Source organism: Cololabis saira, chromosome 2 (assembly GCF_033807715.1).
Source record: "Cololabis saira isolate AMF1-May2022 chromosome 2, fColSai1.1, whole genome shotgun sequence".
Taxonomy (NCBI): domain Eukaryota; kingdom Metazoa; phylum Chordata; class Actinopteri; order Beloniformes; family Belonidae; genus Cololabis; species Cololabis saira.
The window spans coordinates 51,263,379-51,281,080 of NC_084588.1; the positions used below are offsets into that span (position 1 = coordinate 51,263,379).

General features: G+C 41.7%; 1 long non-coding RNA gene across 1 annotated transcript; it reads right to left on the bottom strand.

Annotated features, from left to right (window-relative positions):
• Positions 1–1,463: 1,463 nt before the first annotated feature.
• LOC133464860 (uncharacterized) lies at positions 1,464–3,383 on the bottom strand. Its single transcript, XR_009784499.1, has 5 exons — positions 2,967–3,383; positions 2,768–2,861; positions 2,473–2,553; positions 1,778–1,834; positions 1,464–1,571 (listed from the first exon to the last, which is right to left on the bottom strand). It is a non-coding gene; the product is annotated as an uncharacterized LOC133464860 (long non-coding RNA).
• Between the last annotated feature and the right edge of the window lie 14,319 nt (positions 3,384–17,702).

Here is a 17,702-nt window from a genome sequence, read left to right on the forward strand (position 1 = left end):
GGGTAATTTATTACTTGCAGGTAAACGTGTTTCTAAGGGTCAAAAAATAAGGTTTGGCTGTGGAAAGACAATTACAAAGGCAACTCTCTGGCGTAACATTTATTTATTTGTTAGCTGGGTTAGATAACTCATGTCATCCAGGAAATCTCGTAATGCAATCTCGTACAATAACATAAAATATCAAATAAATGCTTTATGTGTAGGATAACCTCACAGCCCTGACTCCTCCACAGATGAAAACCTTTCTGGGGCAGGTCGTGACCAGACTGCCAGGCCTGGTGTTTGATGTGATGGCGTTACTTGAGCGTCCAAGTCCAGGTGGTCCAGATGAACCCCAGCTGCACTGGTGCATCTGCACAAACTGCAGGGACATGCCCACAGACCTGGAGAAGCTCTGCATAAGTAATCATATGGCACACATGCAGTATTTTATTTTAGAAGAGGGGGTTTTGTGGCCGGCCCGGGCTGCCTGGAACAACATCTTCGCCACGATGACCACCAGAAGCCTGGAGTGGAGCTGAGAGTTGCGGCATGCGGAAGGAAATCAGGTTGTCATCCCAAGCTGTGTAGTTTGGGTCAGGAAACCTATCTGTAATCTTCCAAACAACCAGTACACCGTATTTTTTTTTGCACTGGCTGGTGTGAATAACAGTGTTTAGCTGGGTTACACTTTCAATGTAAATAGTTTTTATTTTTATACATTTTATTATGTACAAGTCAGAAATGTTGAGTTCTGTCCTTGTTTACAGAATAAAAAATATATATATCTTTCCGATTCCGAATTATATTCATTGTGAAAAACACCAAATGCAGAGAATCTCCCAGAGATTTTGATTCAAGTGAGAAGTTATGAGAAAATAGGTTATGATAATCAGATCATTTGCAATTACAGCTACATTTATTTAGGGATTGTGACAAGACATGAACAAGAAATTATGTCAGTGAATTATTTTACTCTGTCCTGAAATCCTGGAGCTTTGCTCCCGAGTATTGAGACAGATATAACAACAGGCAATCAAAGTTTTAGCTGTCATCACGAGGACCTGTATCTCCACGTGACACCTTAGTTTTTACCAGTCCATGTGTAAGAGGTGGCTGTGATATGGCAGCAGACCCAGGGGCCTTGGATCTCCAGGCCTCAGACTGTCTCCTGGGAAGGCCCTTTCCACTCTGAAGCCTCTTTGAAAGAGTGGCCTTCTGTAGTTCAGGGATGTACAGTAGCCATAGTCCTTTTTCTCTTTCAGGGTACCGGTATACACACTCCAGCTCTTCAAGTTTTTATTGTAGAACCATCGGTAACTTGAGAAAAAACAACAACATAATTTAAAACGATTTCATAACGAGATATGGTAACAGTGCTAAGAATCTATTGGGGTGTCAGACAACTATGATATAAAAAACCCCAACAACTTACATCTTGTGTCCCATCACGGTTTCGTGCAGGGAGGCGGTGGTTGTAACCAAGTGTTACAAGCAATGTCTGAGCTGTGTATACAGGTGGGCTAAAGCCAAAATGCTTTCCTGCAAACATCAGGATGTGATTTTGGAAGTTCTCGAAGTCTGAAGTTGTCCTGTTAGTTGAGAAAAAAACAACAGCTCTGTTACTGTCACATTACTCACTTTTATATCATATAGTGTTAATAGTATTTTATCATTTCAAATAAAATCTGTACTATACATATTACAGTATATGTATATGATATGTATATATCATAATACATATGTACTTTTATACATTTTCTAAATACTTGATATACAACCAATAAGTAAAGCATACCATAAACAAAGGTGAGGAATATATTCCTCATCAGAGCCGTCTCCTTTTCCTGAACCTCTGACCAGGATCATCGATGAGCATACATAAACACATAAGAATGGAATTACATACCAGTAAAATAAATAGGAGACAATGCACTCAACTGTGTGCTGAATTCTGGCAAACAATTCAAGGCATTCGCAGGTACATTTAATTTTGAATCAACCACAAAATGAAGCGTACCTGAAATCTAGGCTCAAAACTAGAGGTGACCGAGCTTTTGCGGTGGCCGGCCCTAAGCTGTGGAATAGTTTGCCACTAAATGTTAGATCTGCCCAGACCCTAGTGGTTTTTAAGTCTTCTTTGAAAACTTATTTATTTTCTTTGGCTTTTAGTGTGTGACAACTTAGTTCCCCACATCTGTGTGAAGTGATTGTGCACTGTATGTGTACTGTTATGTTTTTTATTACTATTTTATTGATCATTTTAGTATGTTAGTGATTTTATTGTTTCTACACTGTGTACTGTGTTTTTCTTTTGGTATTGTTTTATTTTCTTGTATGCTGTACAGCACTTTGGTCGACCTCGGTCGTTTTTAAATGTGCTTTATAAATAAAATTGACATTGACATTGACATTGCAAGTGCCTTGAATACTTTGCCAATTACACACGAGTAAAACAAAACAAGACAAAAAGACTCACAAACATTCACTTACATTGTTTTTCTCAAATAATTGATCTCCTCCTCATCTGGAGACTCATGCTGCTCCTCAGCAGTCATTTTCAGGAAATGCATGCTATAACCAGGACCAAAACATACAATTTAGATTAGAGTAAATATTTAGCCATAAAAATTTACCTGGACTCTAAAACATTTTCTGGCTCCTCAGTCAGTGGTATGCCTGTATGCCAAACTCTGCTCTCCAAATTCAGAAAACAATAATAATCACATCTGACCATGCAATGAAGTGTACTTTTGAGAAGTGACAACTTTACTGTATGAAAAAATACCGTTGACGGTCAGACTGTCACGCTGGACAACGACAGGGGTAGAATGTCTGCGTGTCCCTTGCCTGGACTTGATGCAACTCGTCTATGTACAAAGCTGGAATAAATAAATAACATGCTCAACATACAAACATTATGCTAAAAACAAGCAAAAATGCTAGTAAAGTCATTTTTGTGGCAAAATCCGGTAATATTACTGTACCTTGTCGGTCGACGTTGCTCCTCTTTGCATTTCGTGCTCCATAGGTTGTAAACAAACACACGTGTCTGAATAGGAGGAGTCAGCCCGGCACCAGCGCTCCGTGTAGAGAAACGCTGCTGTCTGTGTCTCATGTTGACATCTAGAACTCTGTTAGAGTTGTAGGAAATCAGACCTTTTCTAACAGACTTTGGGAAATCGGCAAAATACGATGTCACCTTAAAAAACGTGAGCATTTTCCAGGGTTTCTGGGCTGCAGCTGGAGAACAGGAGAAGCCGTGACGTCACTCTCCTGCGCCGCTGGGATTGCGAATTCATTTTGAATATTGTACACTTTTTTGCGGGCAGAGCATGAAAAAGAAAAAGCAATGTCTTCTTTGTTTTCTTTTTGATTATGACATAAAATGTGCAGCGTAAAGAATAAAATTAAAATGCAATTTGGATTATATATTATCAATTTTATTTTTGACTCAAATAATGCAGCTACATTCTTAAAATGAAAAAGCATTTCTGCAAATGCATTTTAATTTTCAAATTTTAGATTTAAAATTGAATATTGTGAACTATTTGCTGAGGCATGATTTGAAAATTAAATCTCAAACGTCTTTTTCTTTTTAATTTGAATTAAGTACAAGAATGAGCAGTGTTGAATACGAAAATTAAAATGCAATTCGGATTATATATTATCAATTTTATTTTTGACTCAAATAATGCAGCTACATTCTTAAAATGAAAAAGCATTTCTGCAAATGCATTTTAATTTTCAAATTTTAGATTTAAAATTGAATATTGTGAACTATTTGCTGAGGCATGATTTGAAAATTAAATCTCAAACGTCTTTTTCTTTTTAATTTTAATTAAGTACAAGAATGAGCAGTGTTGAATACGAAAATTAAAATGCAATTCGGATTATATATTATCAATTTTATTTTTGACTCAAATAATGCAGCTACATTCTTAAAATGAAAAAGCATTTCTGCAAATGCATTTTAATTTTCAAATTTTAGATTTAAAATTGAATATTGTGAACTATTTGCTGAGGCATGATTTGAAAATTAAATCTCAAACGTCTTTTTCTTTTTAATTTGAATTAAGTACAAGAATAAGCAGTGTTGAATACGAAAATTAAAATGCAAATCGGATTATATATTATCAATTTCATTTTTGACTCAAATAATGCGGGCACATTCTTAAAATGAAAAAGCATTTCCGCAAATGCATTTTAATTTGAATATAGTCCCTCATATGCTTCCATACGCCAGGCCCGGGTATCCCGACCCACCTATCCCAGGCTGGTGAGGGAACGCGGGTGATGTGGGACCCCCTCCCGCCCCTGGTGTTGAGTGCATGTGATTAATGCCATAAAAACATGGCAGCACTTCTCTTTTAACTGTTCTCTTTTAACTGTTTTACTTTGTCACTATCCTCGTATTCAAAACTGAAATTCTCCGAATAAATATCTTCTATCATCTTTTTTAGCAGTGTTATTTTTCCTGCGAAAATATATAATAGTAGTCAGTTAATAAAAATAAACGACCATCTACAAATAAATAAAATCGGCAAATGCATTCTAGAAAACAAAAAAAATGTCAAACTGCTCTATTTGTGGAATAACAATGGATTTGTAGAAGAAATATATTATTGGATATGCTGCGATTCAAGGCAATTATTTATGCTTTCCTTTTTAGTAAATTAACATTTCGTTTTTTTGCGTTGGAAACTTCTCGCGGGCCGCATGAAAACCTCTCTCGGGCCGCACATTTGACACCCCTGCCTTAAAGAAACGTCCTCGCCTTAGTAACCTGGACATCCAGCGTCAGGGCGGAGGCGCTCTCTCCGGTGACGTCGCGTCTGCTGATGGTTCATCTATTAGTCACGCCAACTGGGCTGGAATAAGTAGAGCCGAGGTGAAATGAGGATAAATCCTGGTGTATCAAAGCATGTTGACCATTACCTCTCTGCAGAAATGATTATCTGCAGTTGTTGAGCTTAAAATCATTCCTTTGATCGTTTTCAAATAGTAAACGCTAAGACAGAACGATATAACTCCAGGGAATTGATTCACACAATTTAAAAATATATGTCTTTCTCTTTTTTTCCCATTTAGAAAAATATACAGAGGTGTCTTCAGTATTCACATTCATTACTCAGGTAGAAGTATAGATACTAGAGTTTAAAAATACTCCTGTAGAAGTTGAAGTATCAACTCAAGTTTTTTACTCAAGTAAAAGTATAAAAGTACTGGTTTCAAAACTACTTAAAGTATAAAAGTAAAAGTAATGTAAGGGGGAAAAAAGCCATTAAGGACAAAAGCCATTGAAAATGAATGTATCTTAGTATAATGCAAATATATTAAAGAAGCATATATGTGTACTATTGAGCATTAACATGTGTTAATATAAATATATTAAAGAAGCATATATGTGTACTATTGAGCATTAACATGTGTTTCAGAGAGCAGGAGATATGATGACTAGTTGTCTATAAGTATTGTAATGGTGCAAAAAGTCAAACTTCATGTTCATGTTATCATTTATCCTAACCTTTATTGGAATGTACATCCAAGTTTAGTTGCAGGAATCTGAGGGAACGGATGTAAGAACAAAACTGGACAAGAACATCTGAAACAACCACAACCAAATTCACTCTATCCGGATGGAGCAATTTAACTGGATAGTTTTTATTAAAGGCTGAAATGAAATAGAGTAATGAGGCTGTTTTTAAAATGTAAGGAGTAAAAAGTAAAAAGTCGTCTGAAAAATAATTACTCCAGTGAAGTATAGATAACCAAAATTTCTACTTAAGTAAGGTAACAAAGTATTTGTACTTCGTTACTTGAAACCTCTGGTAATATACAGCTGGAATCATTGGGATGGAAGTGACAGGCTGGTAAAGTTAGTTACAGGTTTCTGGGAAACTGTTGGCTCCTGTGTCTAGAGGACGTTTGATTAAGCAACTTTAATCAATAAAGAGCAGCAATTAGTTCAGCAGGAAATGCAGCCACTTCTGTCTTCCTGTACAGCAATGGTGCATTCAGGCGCATCCTGTATTGTGCAGCGTTCTGGGGAAGAAGTCACTCTTCTAGTTTTCACAGTTTGCAAAAACTGAAAATGAAGTAAGTTGACAAACACTGTTGGTTCTCATCCTTGCAGCCGAAACCAAAGGCTTAGCTTTTTGAGGACGAGTTGGCGTACATGTACGTTGTTGTGTTGTTGCGTTGTGTTGTCATCACGGGGGAAGCTTAGCCAGGTATGAAGCCCAACATTTACTGCCAAAGTTAGAGCAGATGCTGCAGTATTTACACACATGATCAGGAAACATATGCTCCGTGATTGCTTGGCCCACATTTCACATACCTTTATAATAGTTTCATAGTTTATGTGTTAAAAAAACAACAACCTTTCAGCACAGCCGCGTATGAATTAATCACATCATAAGGGAGGAAGCCTCGCTTATAAATATGTATGAGTGGGGTCTTTTTTCTGCACAGAGAGCAGTGTTGTAGCATATAATTAAATAGATATCCAACACTATACTTGGCATTTGCTTTGACATGGATTTGATGTCTTTTTTGTCATTTTTTAATTTACAAAACCTTTTATCATTGTGAAGAAAGAAGCTTTGGCCGAATCATTTCATTTGTGTATGTATTTCAATCAGTGTAAACATTCTACCTTTTGTTAAATCTTTTTTAAAGCTTCATACATAATACAATCCTGTCACTTTGTCTTGAGCGCCCGGAGAATCTCTGACTCAGTGAGCCGTTCAGATTTCTGTGACATCAGAGTTCAGCTCTGAGTAGAATTACATCCTTACGTCATGATGCATTCGCTGTTGCTTAGAAGTGGCTGTGCAAAGGAAAGACAAAGCAGTGGGTCATGTGACCCATTGCTTTCTGAAAAAGCCCTTTTGAGCCTCTTTTTCTTCACACAGGGAGCAGCTTTGTTGCTCGAGAAGCCGTTAGGGACAATGTCAGCTTTGGTAGTTAGCGTTGCCACCAGCTGATGAGCACAGATGTGGCAGCGATAACGGCTAGCCATCGATTACCGTATTTTCTGGACTATAAGCCGCTACTTTTTCCATAGGTTTTCAACCGTGCAGCTTATACAAAGGTGCAGCTATTCTGTGGATTTTTCTTCCACCGCTCGGGGCGCTCTAACCGGAATTAGAATCAAAACTAAGACAAAATAAATGCAAAGAAGAATACGCTACTTCTTCTTTAGCAGATAGAAGTAGAAGCAGATTTCAAACAGATAAATAGATAAATAAATACCGGTTATTTTCTCTTGGTTCTGTCCCGTTTTAATCAGCAAAGTTGCTGCCGTGTTAAAAGACACTGTTAGGAAAGATCTATTTAGGTACAAACATGTACATCATTTACAGTTCAAAATCCTTCTGTACATGTAGTAAATATCTGATCTAACAACATAAATATCTGCGGCTAAATATCTTTTTTTTTTAAATAGAGCGGATGCGGCTTATATTCAGGTGCGGTTATAGTCCAGAAAACACAGTACTTTAGATATAAATGTATTGCTTTATATCAATTCCTGGCGTGGCAGAAAAATATTCAACCACCTCAGAGTTGTCGTGGGTGTGAAATCAAACGATTGAGACCTAAACAGTTTTTTGAACCAGGCTGTAAATGTGTTTATTTCTGCTCTAAAGTTGGACATTTTAACATGGAGGTTAGGGCTGGGGTTCGATTCCGTTTCTTAAGATTCAGAATCGATTATCAAGATTTTATTCGATCCGATTCCACTCAATCCAATATTGATTTGGGTTAGTGTTATTAAAACAGTTTTTTGAGCTGTTGCATGAATGATATGACTGTAGTTCTGCAACATATTACTACTAGTATTATATTGAGATTCAACAGCAAGTATTAGCAGCTAATGATGCTGTAAGGACCAATCAGCTCCCAGAATGCTGATAGAACTGAAACAGAAACATCGTGGGGGAGAATACCAAAAGTTGCAATGTAATGATGAACAAAAATCGACCTTTAGACATACGAATCGATTTTTAGGAATTAATATAAGAATCGATTTAGAATCGGAAAATACATTTTTTTCAACACAGGCCTAATAGAGGTCGATGGAGTTTGACTCACTTTTGGTGCCCGCCTCTAGTGGCCAGTCGAGGAACTGCAACGCTACGTTGTTCCACGTGAGCCTCAACCCGGACATTACATGGTTGGTGGTTGGTTCAAAGCTTTATAGCTGAATGGTGCCCACCTTAGAGAGGAGAGGGGTGGAGTCGAGTCAGGTGGTGAACCAGCTGATGTAAACTCTATTGGTTCTTTTCCACTAGGGGTCTAACGTGCCGAGTAGATCAGAATCAGAATCAGAAAGCCTTTATTGTCACTGGGCTGGCGTCCCTGCACAGTGAAATTTGGACCAGTACAACCCATCAAGACAACAAACAAAACAAATAACAACATGAGACATGAGTCAACTGGCGCTTAAATCAGAACAGAGAAAGGATGATATTGGGGATGGGTGAGGGAAAAAAGGCATTTTCACACTGTGTATGAATACACAGTGTGAAAGTGCAAAAAAACCACCTCAGCACAGAAAGCAACATAACAATTTAACATCATCATCACAAGACTTGCACATGTGTGTGGGGGGTGGTTCTAGGGGCGGGGGGGATCCCGGCACACAGAGCCGCCTGGGAGATCTGCGAGGCCCTGTGCGAAATGGCTGGGGGGGGCCCTCGCGCAAATTTTTTTGGGTTTTTCGGGTCGTATCGGGTGTCTATATGCGCAATTTTAACTCTCCAATTAGCAAAATACTGGATACCTTCCCCTGCCTCATTATCATTTGGCTTGCCTCGATGCGGGGCCCCACGGCTGCTGGAGACCCGGTCGGATCGGTGATTTTTGTAACAAATTTATCAAACGAGCCTTTCAGAGAGGCATTAAACTCTTCCATTTTCTTTAGTTTTTTTCTTTTTTCATCCCCTGATGCAAATTTCCTGAATCTGTCTCGTTTTCTCGACATTGTGTGACAGTTTGTTCCACAATCCACCGTCTGGATCAGAGCAGCTTGTGTCTGCGCTTGGTCTGATCAGTTGTATTGAACAACAGACACGCGCATCATTGCACATATATTTATTGATATGCACAGACTAGTACACATTTAGGTCTGTAATGGAACGTGACTGTTGATATTTATAAGGGAAAAAACGAAAAAAAAAAAAATTTGAAAAAAAAAAAAAGCGCGAGGCCCCTTGGGCCGCAAGGCCCCGTGCGGTCGCACGGTTCGCACACCCCTTGCGGCGGCCCTGCCGGCACAGTAACCCAAGTGAGCACTGCAGCCATTGGCGCGGCTCTCAAACCTGTTGACTGTGTTGGGGGGGCTGATAAGATGGGGGGGGGGGGGGGGGGGGCGAAGGCGTTCACTTTGGAGGGAGGTGTGGTTATCAGCAAGTGTGAGTATGAGCGGTAAGTCTGTGAACCTTTGCCCCAGAGCTGCTCCTCAGCCAATGTCCTTGATGTTATCAGGCGGCTCGGTCAGTTCTGAAACAGGTCCACAGATGTTCCTGGGAGAGGGGAGGGTTAGTTAGGGTTAGGGTTAGATACTTTTCTGGTGGAGGTTCTTAGCGGCTGAGTTGTGCTGCATCTGATGTCATCACACTACATGCCACCGATTGGTCAGGCGGTTGGCCAATCAGATGTCTGAGTCAGTATGTGACATCGTTTCAAGAGCGACTCGCGGCTTCTTGTTCATTTTTGTTGAAGAACAGTGGCCGTACAGAAATCTGTTCCGTGGTCAAATTCCGAATTGGAGACCTTCTTAAACCTTGTGGCTGAGTAAAATATCCAGAGAGAGCTAGATGGGGCCATGAGGAATGAAAAAAATATACCAAGAGCTTTCTCAGTCCATGTCTGCTCAAGGCTACAAACGTCACAGCAGCTTCGCTCCAACCTCCTACTTCTGATCTGGGTGTTGAAAAGAAACGAGGGCAAGTCGAGTCGAGTTGGGCTGAGTAGGTACTAGTGTAAACTAGAGTAGGTACTAGTGTAAAAGCGCCATAAGGCTCGGTTGAACAAGGAGCTTTTGTACTCTATCTCTGTGGTATTTTCACAGAAGACTCTCACAGATGTTGGTTTAGAACTCTGGCTATTGGGGCAACTTTTGAAAACTAAACAAAACAAAAAAGTCATATGTCCCATTTAAGACGTTGCAACTTGTATGTCTGATAAAGATGCAGACAATAGTGTCAGTTCAGGGATCATTCTTTCGTATATCTGCACGTGCTGCGATGCGAGTCCCCAGCGTTCTTGTGCCGCTGCGATGACATTCATCTCCTCGCCTTTTATCCCACGCACAAACCGCGAGGGGGAATGAAGTCAATCAGCGAAGGCGCCGCTCCGAGGTCTTTCAAACCAGCGCCGCCACCGCCGGGTCCGGCTCTCCCTTTGATGCCGCCGGCCCGGCCAGGTGCTGCGCGGCTCGCTCGTGCCCGCCTGTGTCACGTAAAAGGTCAGCGTCTGGACAGTGAAGCAACTCTCTCTTTATTCTAAAGCTGCCGAGGGAGAGGCCCAATAAATCTGGAGGGAGCGTTGTCGCCGGGGAGTCAGAAAGGTCACTCCCCACCGGCGGAGGGAAGTGGAGAGACTCTCACTCATTAAATCTTCTTGGCTGTGTTCTCTCTCTCTCTTTTTTATTCCTAAATGTCACTTTCATACTCGGGTCAGCTGGGCAGCGAGCCCGAGACCACCTTTAATTAGCAGTCTTCTCCTTCTCTGTTTACCTTGTCAAGTCTTTTAAACTCTGGGTCTTTTTCCTCCAACATTCCTCAATGAAACAGCATTCCCTTCTCTTCCTCTACATCTGTTTCTGAGAGTTGCTCACTCACCGCGGAAACTCGGTTCATTTCCGGTGGCGGCTTTACTGGAAGATGAAACGGTTACCCAGATGACACCTGCAGTCTCTGTAGTCTTCGGTAAACATGCAAAAATAGAGCAGCAATCTGGCGCAGAAAACCCTCGGAAACACTCTTGTGTCGAGCCTCTTTACAGTCACACTCAAGGCAATTAGCCAACACCATTACCCGCGGAGCGCTGGCACCGTTCTCTTGTCATGTTAGATGCTATCGCGGCCGAACATGGCGCTGTCTCCTCTCACCAGTCGCTGAAGGGAAGGATTCCTTCCTCCTTTAATTTTCCTTTTCACATATTTTTGACTACTTGTGTGTTTCTGAGGTTTTTCCAGTTGGACGGGACGGTCCAAATGTCCCACATCCAGTCACAGCAAAACCCCAATAATCCAGGGGTCAGAGCCCAAAATGTCACTTGTCAGCACCACTCAAGGTGACCAAACTTGCTTATAATTTTTGAAAATATCCACGTCTGTAGATGATATTTTGGTATGAAAACCTTCCTGAGTGGCAGCTGGATCAGAGTTATCAGCTCATGAAGTTCAGAAAATTACATTTTAGATGCTGCTGCATATCCTGGTTTAGACTCATGTACAGGATATCTGTCAATGTTTCACTATATTGTCTTTGGTATCATTTTAAAGGGACCTTTAAAACATTCATTCAAGCTAAGATGTGATACATTTCCTGAATCCTTATGCTCCTGTGAGCATTCCAATTTTTGTATTTTGTGTCTCTGTTGTTCCTAGATGACACAGGGATAAAAGATAGTATATCATTGAAGGAAGGAAAAATAAGTTTTGTGTCCTGAAATGTCCTTCATTCTCAAAACAGTCATATCAGCTAGGCATCTGTTGTTTATTGTAACTGTGAGAGAAGCGCTTGTTCTCCTGTGTGAACCAAGGCTTGGACTTAGTGTGAGAACTGGCAGGCGGGGGTTGAAGCGGCAACCCCTTCCGCGAGAAAGGTATAAAAGACAGAGAGCCGGAAGTGCCGGTGAGAGTCTGCTGTGGGTCTAGTGCACAACGCCCAGCCAGGGTTTTTGATGGCTGCCTCTGCCTGGACTGTCCGGCTCTCCCAGTCCTCTGTGTTAAGGTAAGAGTTTATCAAGGCCTAGCCCCTATGTGATTGTATGTTGCTCTGTCATTTGCGGGGGATAACTTGACACAGAGTTATCCTAGCAAAAGGGCAGGTGTGTGTGAGTCTTCTTGTGTGCACTGCTTGTTTGCTAATAAATGTATTCATATCTTATAGCAAAAGCGAGTGTGTGTCTGATTCATTTTTGCACAGCCGACCCCTCTAGAACCTAAGTGAGATTTCTACCAAAATAATCATTTAGGCGAAAATTGTGTAAAAATGTGTGTTGTTTATAGTTTAAAGAGCTGCAGTGACATCTATGTTGGTCAGAAAGATTCACATCTTAGCTTGAATGAATGCTTAAAAGGTCTCCTTTAAAATGATACCAAAGACAATATAGTGAAACATTGACAGATTTCCTGTACATGAGTCTAAACCAGGATATGCAGCAGCATCTAAAATGTAATTTTCTGAACTTCATGAGCTGATAACTCTGATCCAGCTGCCACTCAGGAAGGTTTTCATACCAAAACATCATCTACAGACGTGGATCTTTTCAAAAATTATAAGCAAGTTTGGTCACCTTGAGTGGTGCTGACAAGTGACATTTTGGCCTCTGACCCCTGGATTATTGGGGTTCTGCTGTGACTGGATGTGGGACTTTTGTACCTTGAGTGGTGCTGATCTCTGGTCTGGAACATTGACTACAAACCAGAAAAACACATCACACACCGTCTACGAACGAGCTGCTTCCGAGTCACTCCAAGTGACGATCAAACCGCCCTCGTTGTGTTTTGACTCTTAATTAGAGCTCATTTGAAGCGAGCGCTAGCTCCTCAAACACATGCTCGTGTTTTGCTCCACAGCAAAGGTTGACACATTTTACCTTCAGGAAACAGGACTAGTGTTGATTTAACTGCAGAATTTTCCTTTAACAGCAAATTTCTCCACTATTAGAGGAGCTATTTCAGTCTGTCCTCCATCTCGGGGTATTTACATACATTTGCATTGTATAAATGTAAATGTTAAACCCTTCTGACAAAACACCTTGTGGGTTTTTTTTTTTTAAAGCAAGCCTTCTTCAAACTATTCCTGAAATCATTATATTCTTCAGAGCTTATACGGCAAACGCTCGGTTGCAGAAGAAGAGGAACATTGGGAAAGGGCATGATTACCACGACACCTATTTTCTGAACGTATGCTTAGTTTTCTGAATATGTATCAGTAAAAGGGGGCACTGAAATAACCAGTCATGTGGCTGCAAAGCTCCGAGGGTGAATTGGAGGATGTGGGGCTTCTTGAACTGTTTCGCTTCAGTGGGAGTTCATCTGATGATTCCCGATCCTTTAAGGTCTAGAGCGTCTGTTTGTTTCCTTCCCTCCTCCCCTCTCCCGGTTTAGCTCTGGAGGAGGGGGTTCCTCCTACACTCCCTGTGCCCTTCAGGGACCCACACTGCTCGTTCCACTGAGCTTTCATTTCCACCAGAATACGTATACATCATTAAGTTGCTCGCACGCTTGATATATACGGGCGCTGGATGCACCTACTTTGCATTGCATTGCAGAATCCATCCTTGAATCAACAGTAATTCAGCTGAGATCACATTCTGACAGTTTCTGCCTCTGTGCTCTGTGTGTGTGGGCGACTTTCTGCTTTGGGAGTGTGTTAAATTGGAAGTTGGCGTTTTCTGTGCGGGTGAAGGTTGCACGGCCTGCTGCTTCACTCTGCCAGGGATGAAGCCGTACGACTATAGGAGGTGAAGAGACTCCAGGATCTCCTTCTAACATTAGATTTTGTAGTAGGGCCACCCACAATGCACCACTTACATACATACATATATATATATATATATATATATATATATATATATATATATATATATATATATATATATATATATATATATATATGTATATATGTATATGTATGTAAGTGGTGCATTATATATATATATATATGTATGTATGGCACCACATGAAGTCATTGCTCACTGACGGGGATCTGCTCGGCCAGTGGGTCGCCTTCCTTCCTTCCTTCCTTCCTTCCTTCCTTCCTTCCTTCCTTCCTTCCTTCCTTCCTTCCTTCCTTCCTTCCTTCCTTCCTTCCTTCCTCCCTTCTTTCCTCCATCTTCCTTCCTTCCTTCCTTCCTTCCTTCCTCCCTTCTTTCCTCCATCTTCCTTCCTTCCTTCCTTCCTTCCTTCCTCCCTTCTTTCCTCCATCTTCCTTCCTTCCTTCCTTCCTTCCTCCCTTCCTTCCTCCCTTCCTTCCTTCCTTCCTTCCTTCCTTCCTTCCTTCCTTCCTCCCTTCTTTCCTCCATCTTCCTTCCTCCCTTCCTTCCTTCCTTCCTTCCTTCCTTCCTTCCTTCCTTCCTCCCTTCTTTCCTCCATCTTCCTTCCTTCCTTCCTTCCTTCCTTCCTCCCTTCCTTCCTTCCTTCCTTCCTTCCTTCCTTCCTTCCTTCCTTCCTTCCTTCCTTCCTCCCTCCCTCCCTTCCTTCCTTCCTTCCTTCCTTCCTTCCTCCCTTCCTTCCTTCTTTCCTCCATCTTCCTTCCTTCCTTCCTTCCTTCCTTCCTTCCTCCCCTCTCCCTCCCTCCCTCCCTCCCTCCCTCCCTTCCTTCCTTCCTTCCTTCCTTCCTTCCTTCCTTCCTTCCTTCCTTCCTTCCTTCCTTCCTTCCTTCCTTCCTTCCTCCCTTCCTTCCTCCCTTCTTTCCTCCATCTTCCTTCCTTCCTTCCTTCCTTCCTTCCTCCCTTCTTTCCTCCATCTTCCTTCCTTCCTTCCTTCCTTACTTCCTTCCTTCCTTCCTTCCTTCCTCCCTTCTTTCCTCCATCTTCCTTCCTTCCTTCCTTCCTTCCTTCCTTCCTCCCTTCTTTCCTCCATCTTCCTTCCTTCCTCCCTTCCTCTGCTTTGTGATTTATCAGGTTTTATTAAGCCGGCGGTGAGCACGTCGACACAGACCAGGGGTCTGGATGAAATGCTGACCCAGATTGATTTGGCTACAGGGTTTTTATACAAAAGTTCAATCAACAATGAGAGGAATAAACCAGCCCAGTGAGAGCCAGTCAGAGGTGTGACTCTTAAGCTTTGGGACCACCCCTGAGGGATCAGGAAGTCCATATATGGTTTTGTCTCTGTAGCGGCTGGAAGTCGAATCCACTCCCCTGGTGCCTGTCTCAGCAGGGATGCAAGACGCAGGAACTTGTGTGAGACAATAGGCCACAGACGAAAATCACCCCATGTGGTGCTCTAGTGTTCCAAGTCTGTTTGAGGCAACCTCCAAGGTGTGATAGGAAGTTGAAGCTACTTAAAAGGTGTTGAGTCCAGTTCAAAGCCCTGCAGGAGGTAGGACTGGGGCAACCTGCCCCTGCAGGGGGCCCAAGCTGTCACAATGCTTCATCACTTCCTTCCTCCATCTTCCTTCCTTCCTTCCTCCATCTTCCTTCCTTCCTTCCTTCCTTCCTTCCTTCCTTCCTTCCTTCCTTCCTTCCTCCATCTTCCTTCCTTCCTTCCTTCCTTCCTTCCTTCCTTCCTTCCTTCCTTCCTTTAACACTCTGCTGTAAGTATTCAAATGGAATTTCACCATTTTGTGATAATGCCGGTTGAATTCTTCCAGCAACCTCGGTTGTTTTGTGCACTTGGTTCGTTTATTCTCTCCTTTTTGAGCTTAGTTGTTCAGGATCTCCTTCTAACATTAGATTTTGTAGTAGGGCCACCCACGCCTCAAAGCTTCACCACCCACAATGCACCACAGGAAGTCATTGCTCACTGGACGGGGATCTGCTCGGCCGGTGGGTCGACCAGCGTGAAGCGGGTTAATACCGGTTGCTTAGCGCTCCGGATGCAACGCTGCAGCGGGTGCAAATGGATTTCTCCAGCGGAGAAAAAGTGAACTTTTTTGAACAATCGGAGACAAACACATTAGTTGCGGCAGTTACGTAGGGTCATATAGTACCGTTTATTTCCCAGACGTGGCGCTTTGAAAAGGCAAACAAGCAGTTTAAATTGAATTAGCACATTCATAGATTCATACTGTGCTCAAATTTACTTTCCATCCTCATGCTCGAGTGCGTGGATGTGTGTGCAGCTAATATCACTGCAAACATGAGCGCGGGGGACCGCCACCCTGGGAAAGTGGTGTCTGGGAGAAACGGTGCCCACTGGCTGTGCAGAGCGCACACATCAACGCTCCGGTGCTCGCCGTCTGGCGGCTGCAGCGGCTCAACCCTGAACCGCCTGCAGGTTTCTGACTACAGTGTGTGTTTGTTAAGAAACTTCAGAAGAAGAGTCTAACCGTTGATCCATCCTGTCAGCGGTGAAATCTGACTAACGATGACTGTCTGCTAGGGATGGGCCGTATGGACTAAAACATTTATCACGATAATTTCTGGCATTTATCCCGATAACGATAAAAATGACGCTAAAAAAAATACCAATTCAACTCCACCTTTGTAACTATAAATCTATCACCACATTCAGTCTTTGGAGCCAAATCACTGCTGTAAAAGATACTAAATACTAAACTACACCAATTACATTGAATTGATAAAAACCAATTAAATTAGTTTCACCTGTACTGCAAAACTGTAATGACTCAGATCCTCCATGTTTGTTACACAAACACGTATCAACGGGAATTGATCTTTCTTTCTTTCTTTCTTTCTTTCTTTCTTTCTTTCTTTCTTTCTTTCTTTCTTTCTTTCTTTCTTTCTTTCTTTCTTTCTTTCTTTCTTTCTTTCTTTCTTTCTTTCTTTCTTTCTTTCTTTCTTTCTTTCTTTCTTTCTTTTTCTTTCTGACTTCCTTCCTTCCTTCCTTCCTTCCTTCCTTCCTTCCTTCCTTCCTTCCTTCCTTCCTTCCTTCCTTCCTCCATATTCCTTCCTTCTTTCCTTCCTCCCTTCCTCCATCTTTCTTCCTTCCTTCTTCCATATTCCTTCCTTCCTTCCTTCCTTCCTTCCTTCCTTCCTTCCTTCCTTCCTTCCTTCCTTCCTTCCTTCCTTCCTTCCTTCCTTCCTTCCTTCCTTCCTTCCTTAACACTCCGCTGTAAGTATTCAAATGGAATTTCACCATTGTTGTGACCGGTTGAATTCTTCCAGCAACCTTGGTTGTTTTGTGCACTCGGTTCGTTTATTCTCTTCTTTTTGAGCTTAGTTTTTATCAAAATTGGATGCAAGTTCTAGTTTTGGGAGCTGGAGATTAAATTGCTTTGCTTTGCGTTGCTGTTGTTTTTGTTTCCCCTGCGAAGTTTGAGGTTGATGCGCGGCTGTTAAATAAAGTCAAACCCCCGCTGTGCTGCAGAAGCTGCAGAGACAGGAGTTTCTCTGAGTAGCTGTCCAAGCAAAGACAAAGATTAAAAGGCTTTTACTGACACACAAAGCCTCCACGAGGTGCCCATTGTGCATCCTCTCTGCCAGATCTTTAAATCGGCATTTCCCTGCGTACTTAACATGCTGATGAATCAAATGTTTGTTAATCTGTTCATTTTTACACCGCATTTAACAAAGGAAACGCTTGGATGCAGAAACATAACACTGCTTAAACAAACCAAAGCATAAAAGGACTTTAAACTCTCTATTGGCAAACTCATATCTTTTTTTTTTCTTTTTGGGGAAATGAAAACATCTGTACTTGTAATCCCTCATTGCACTGAAACAGAGTTCATACCTGTTTGCCTTGATTTTGCTCAAGTTTTGTTTAACTTGGCGGCACTTTTTTTTGCCTTCTCAAATGTCAGCAATTATTTGAGAGTATAGTCCTACGTAAAATCGATCGAATCGAAGTTTGT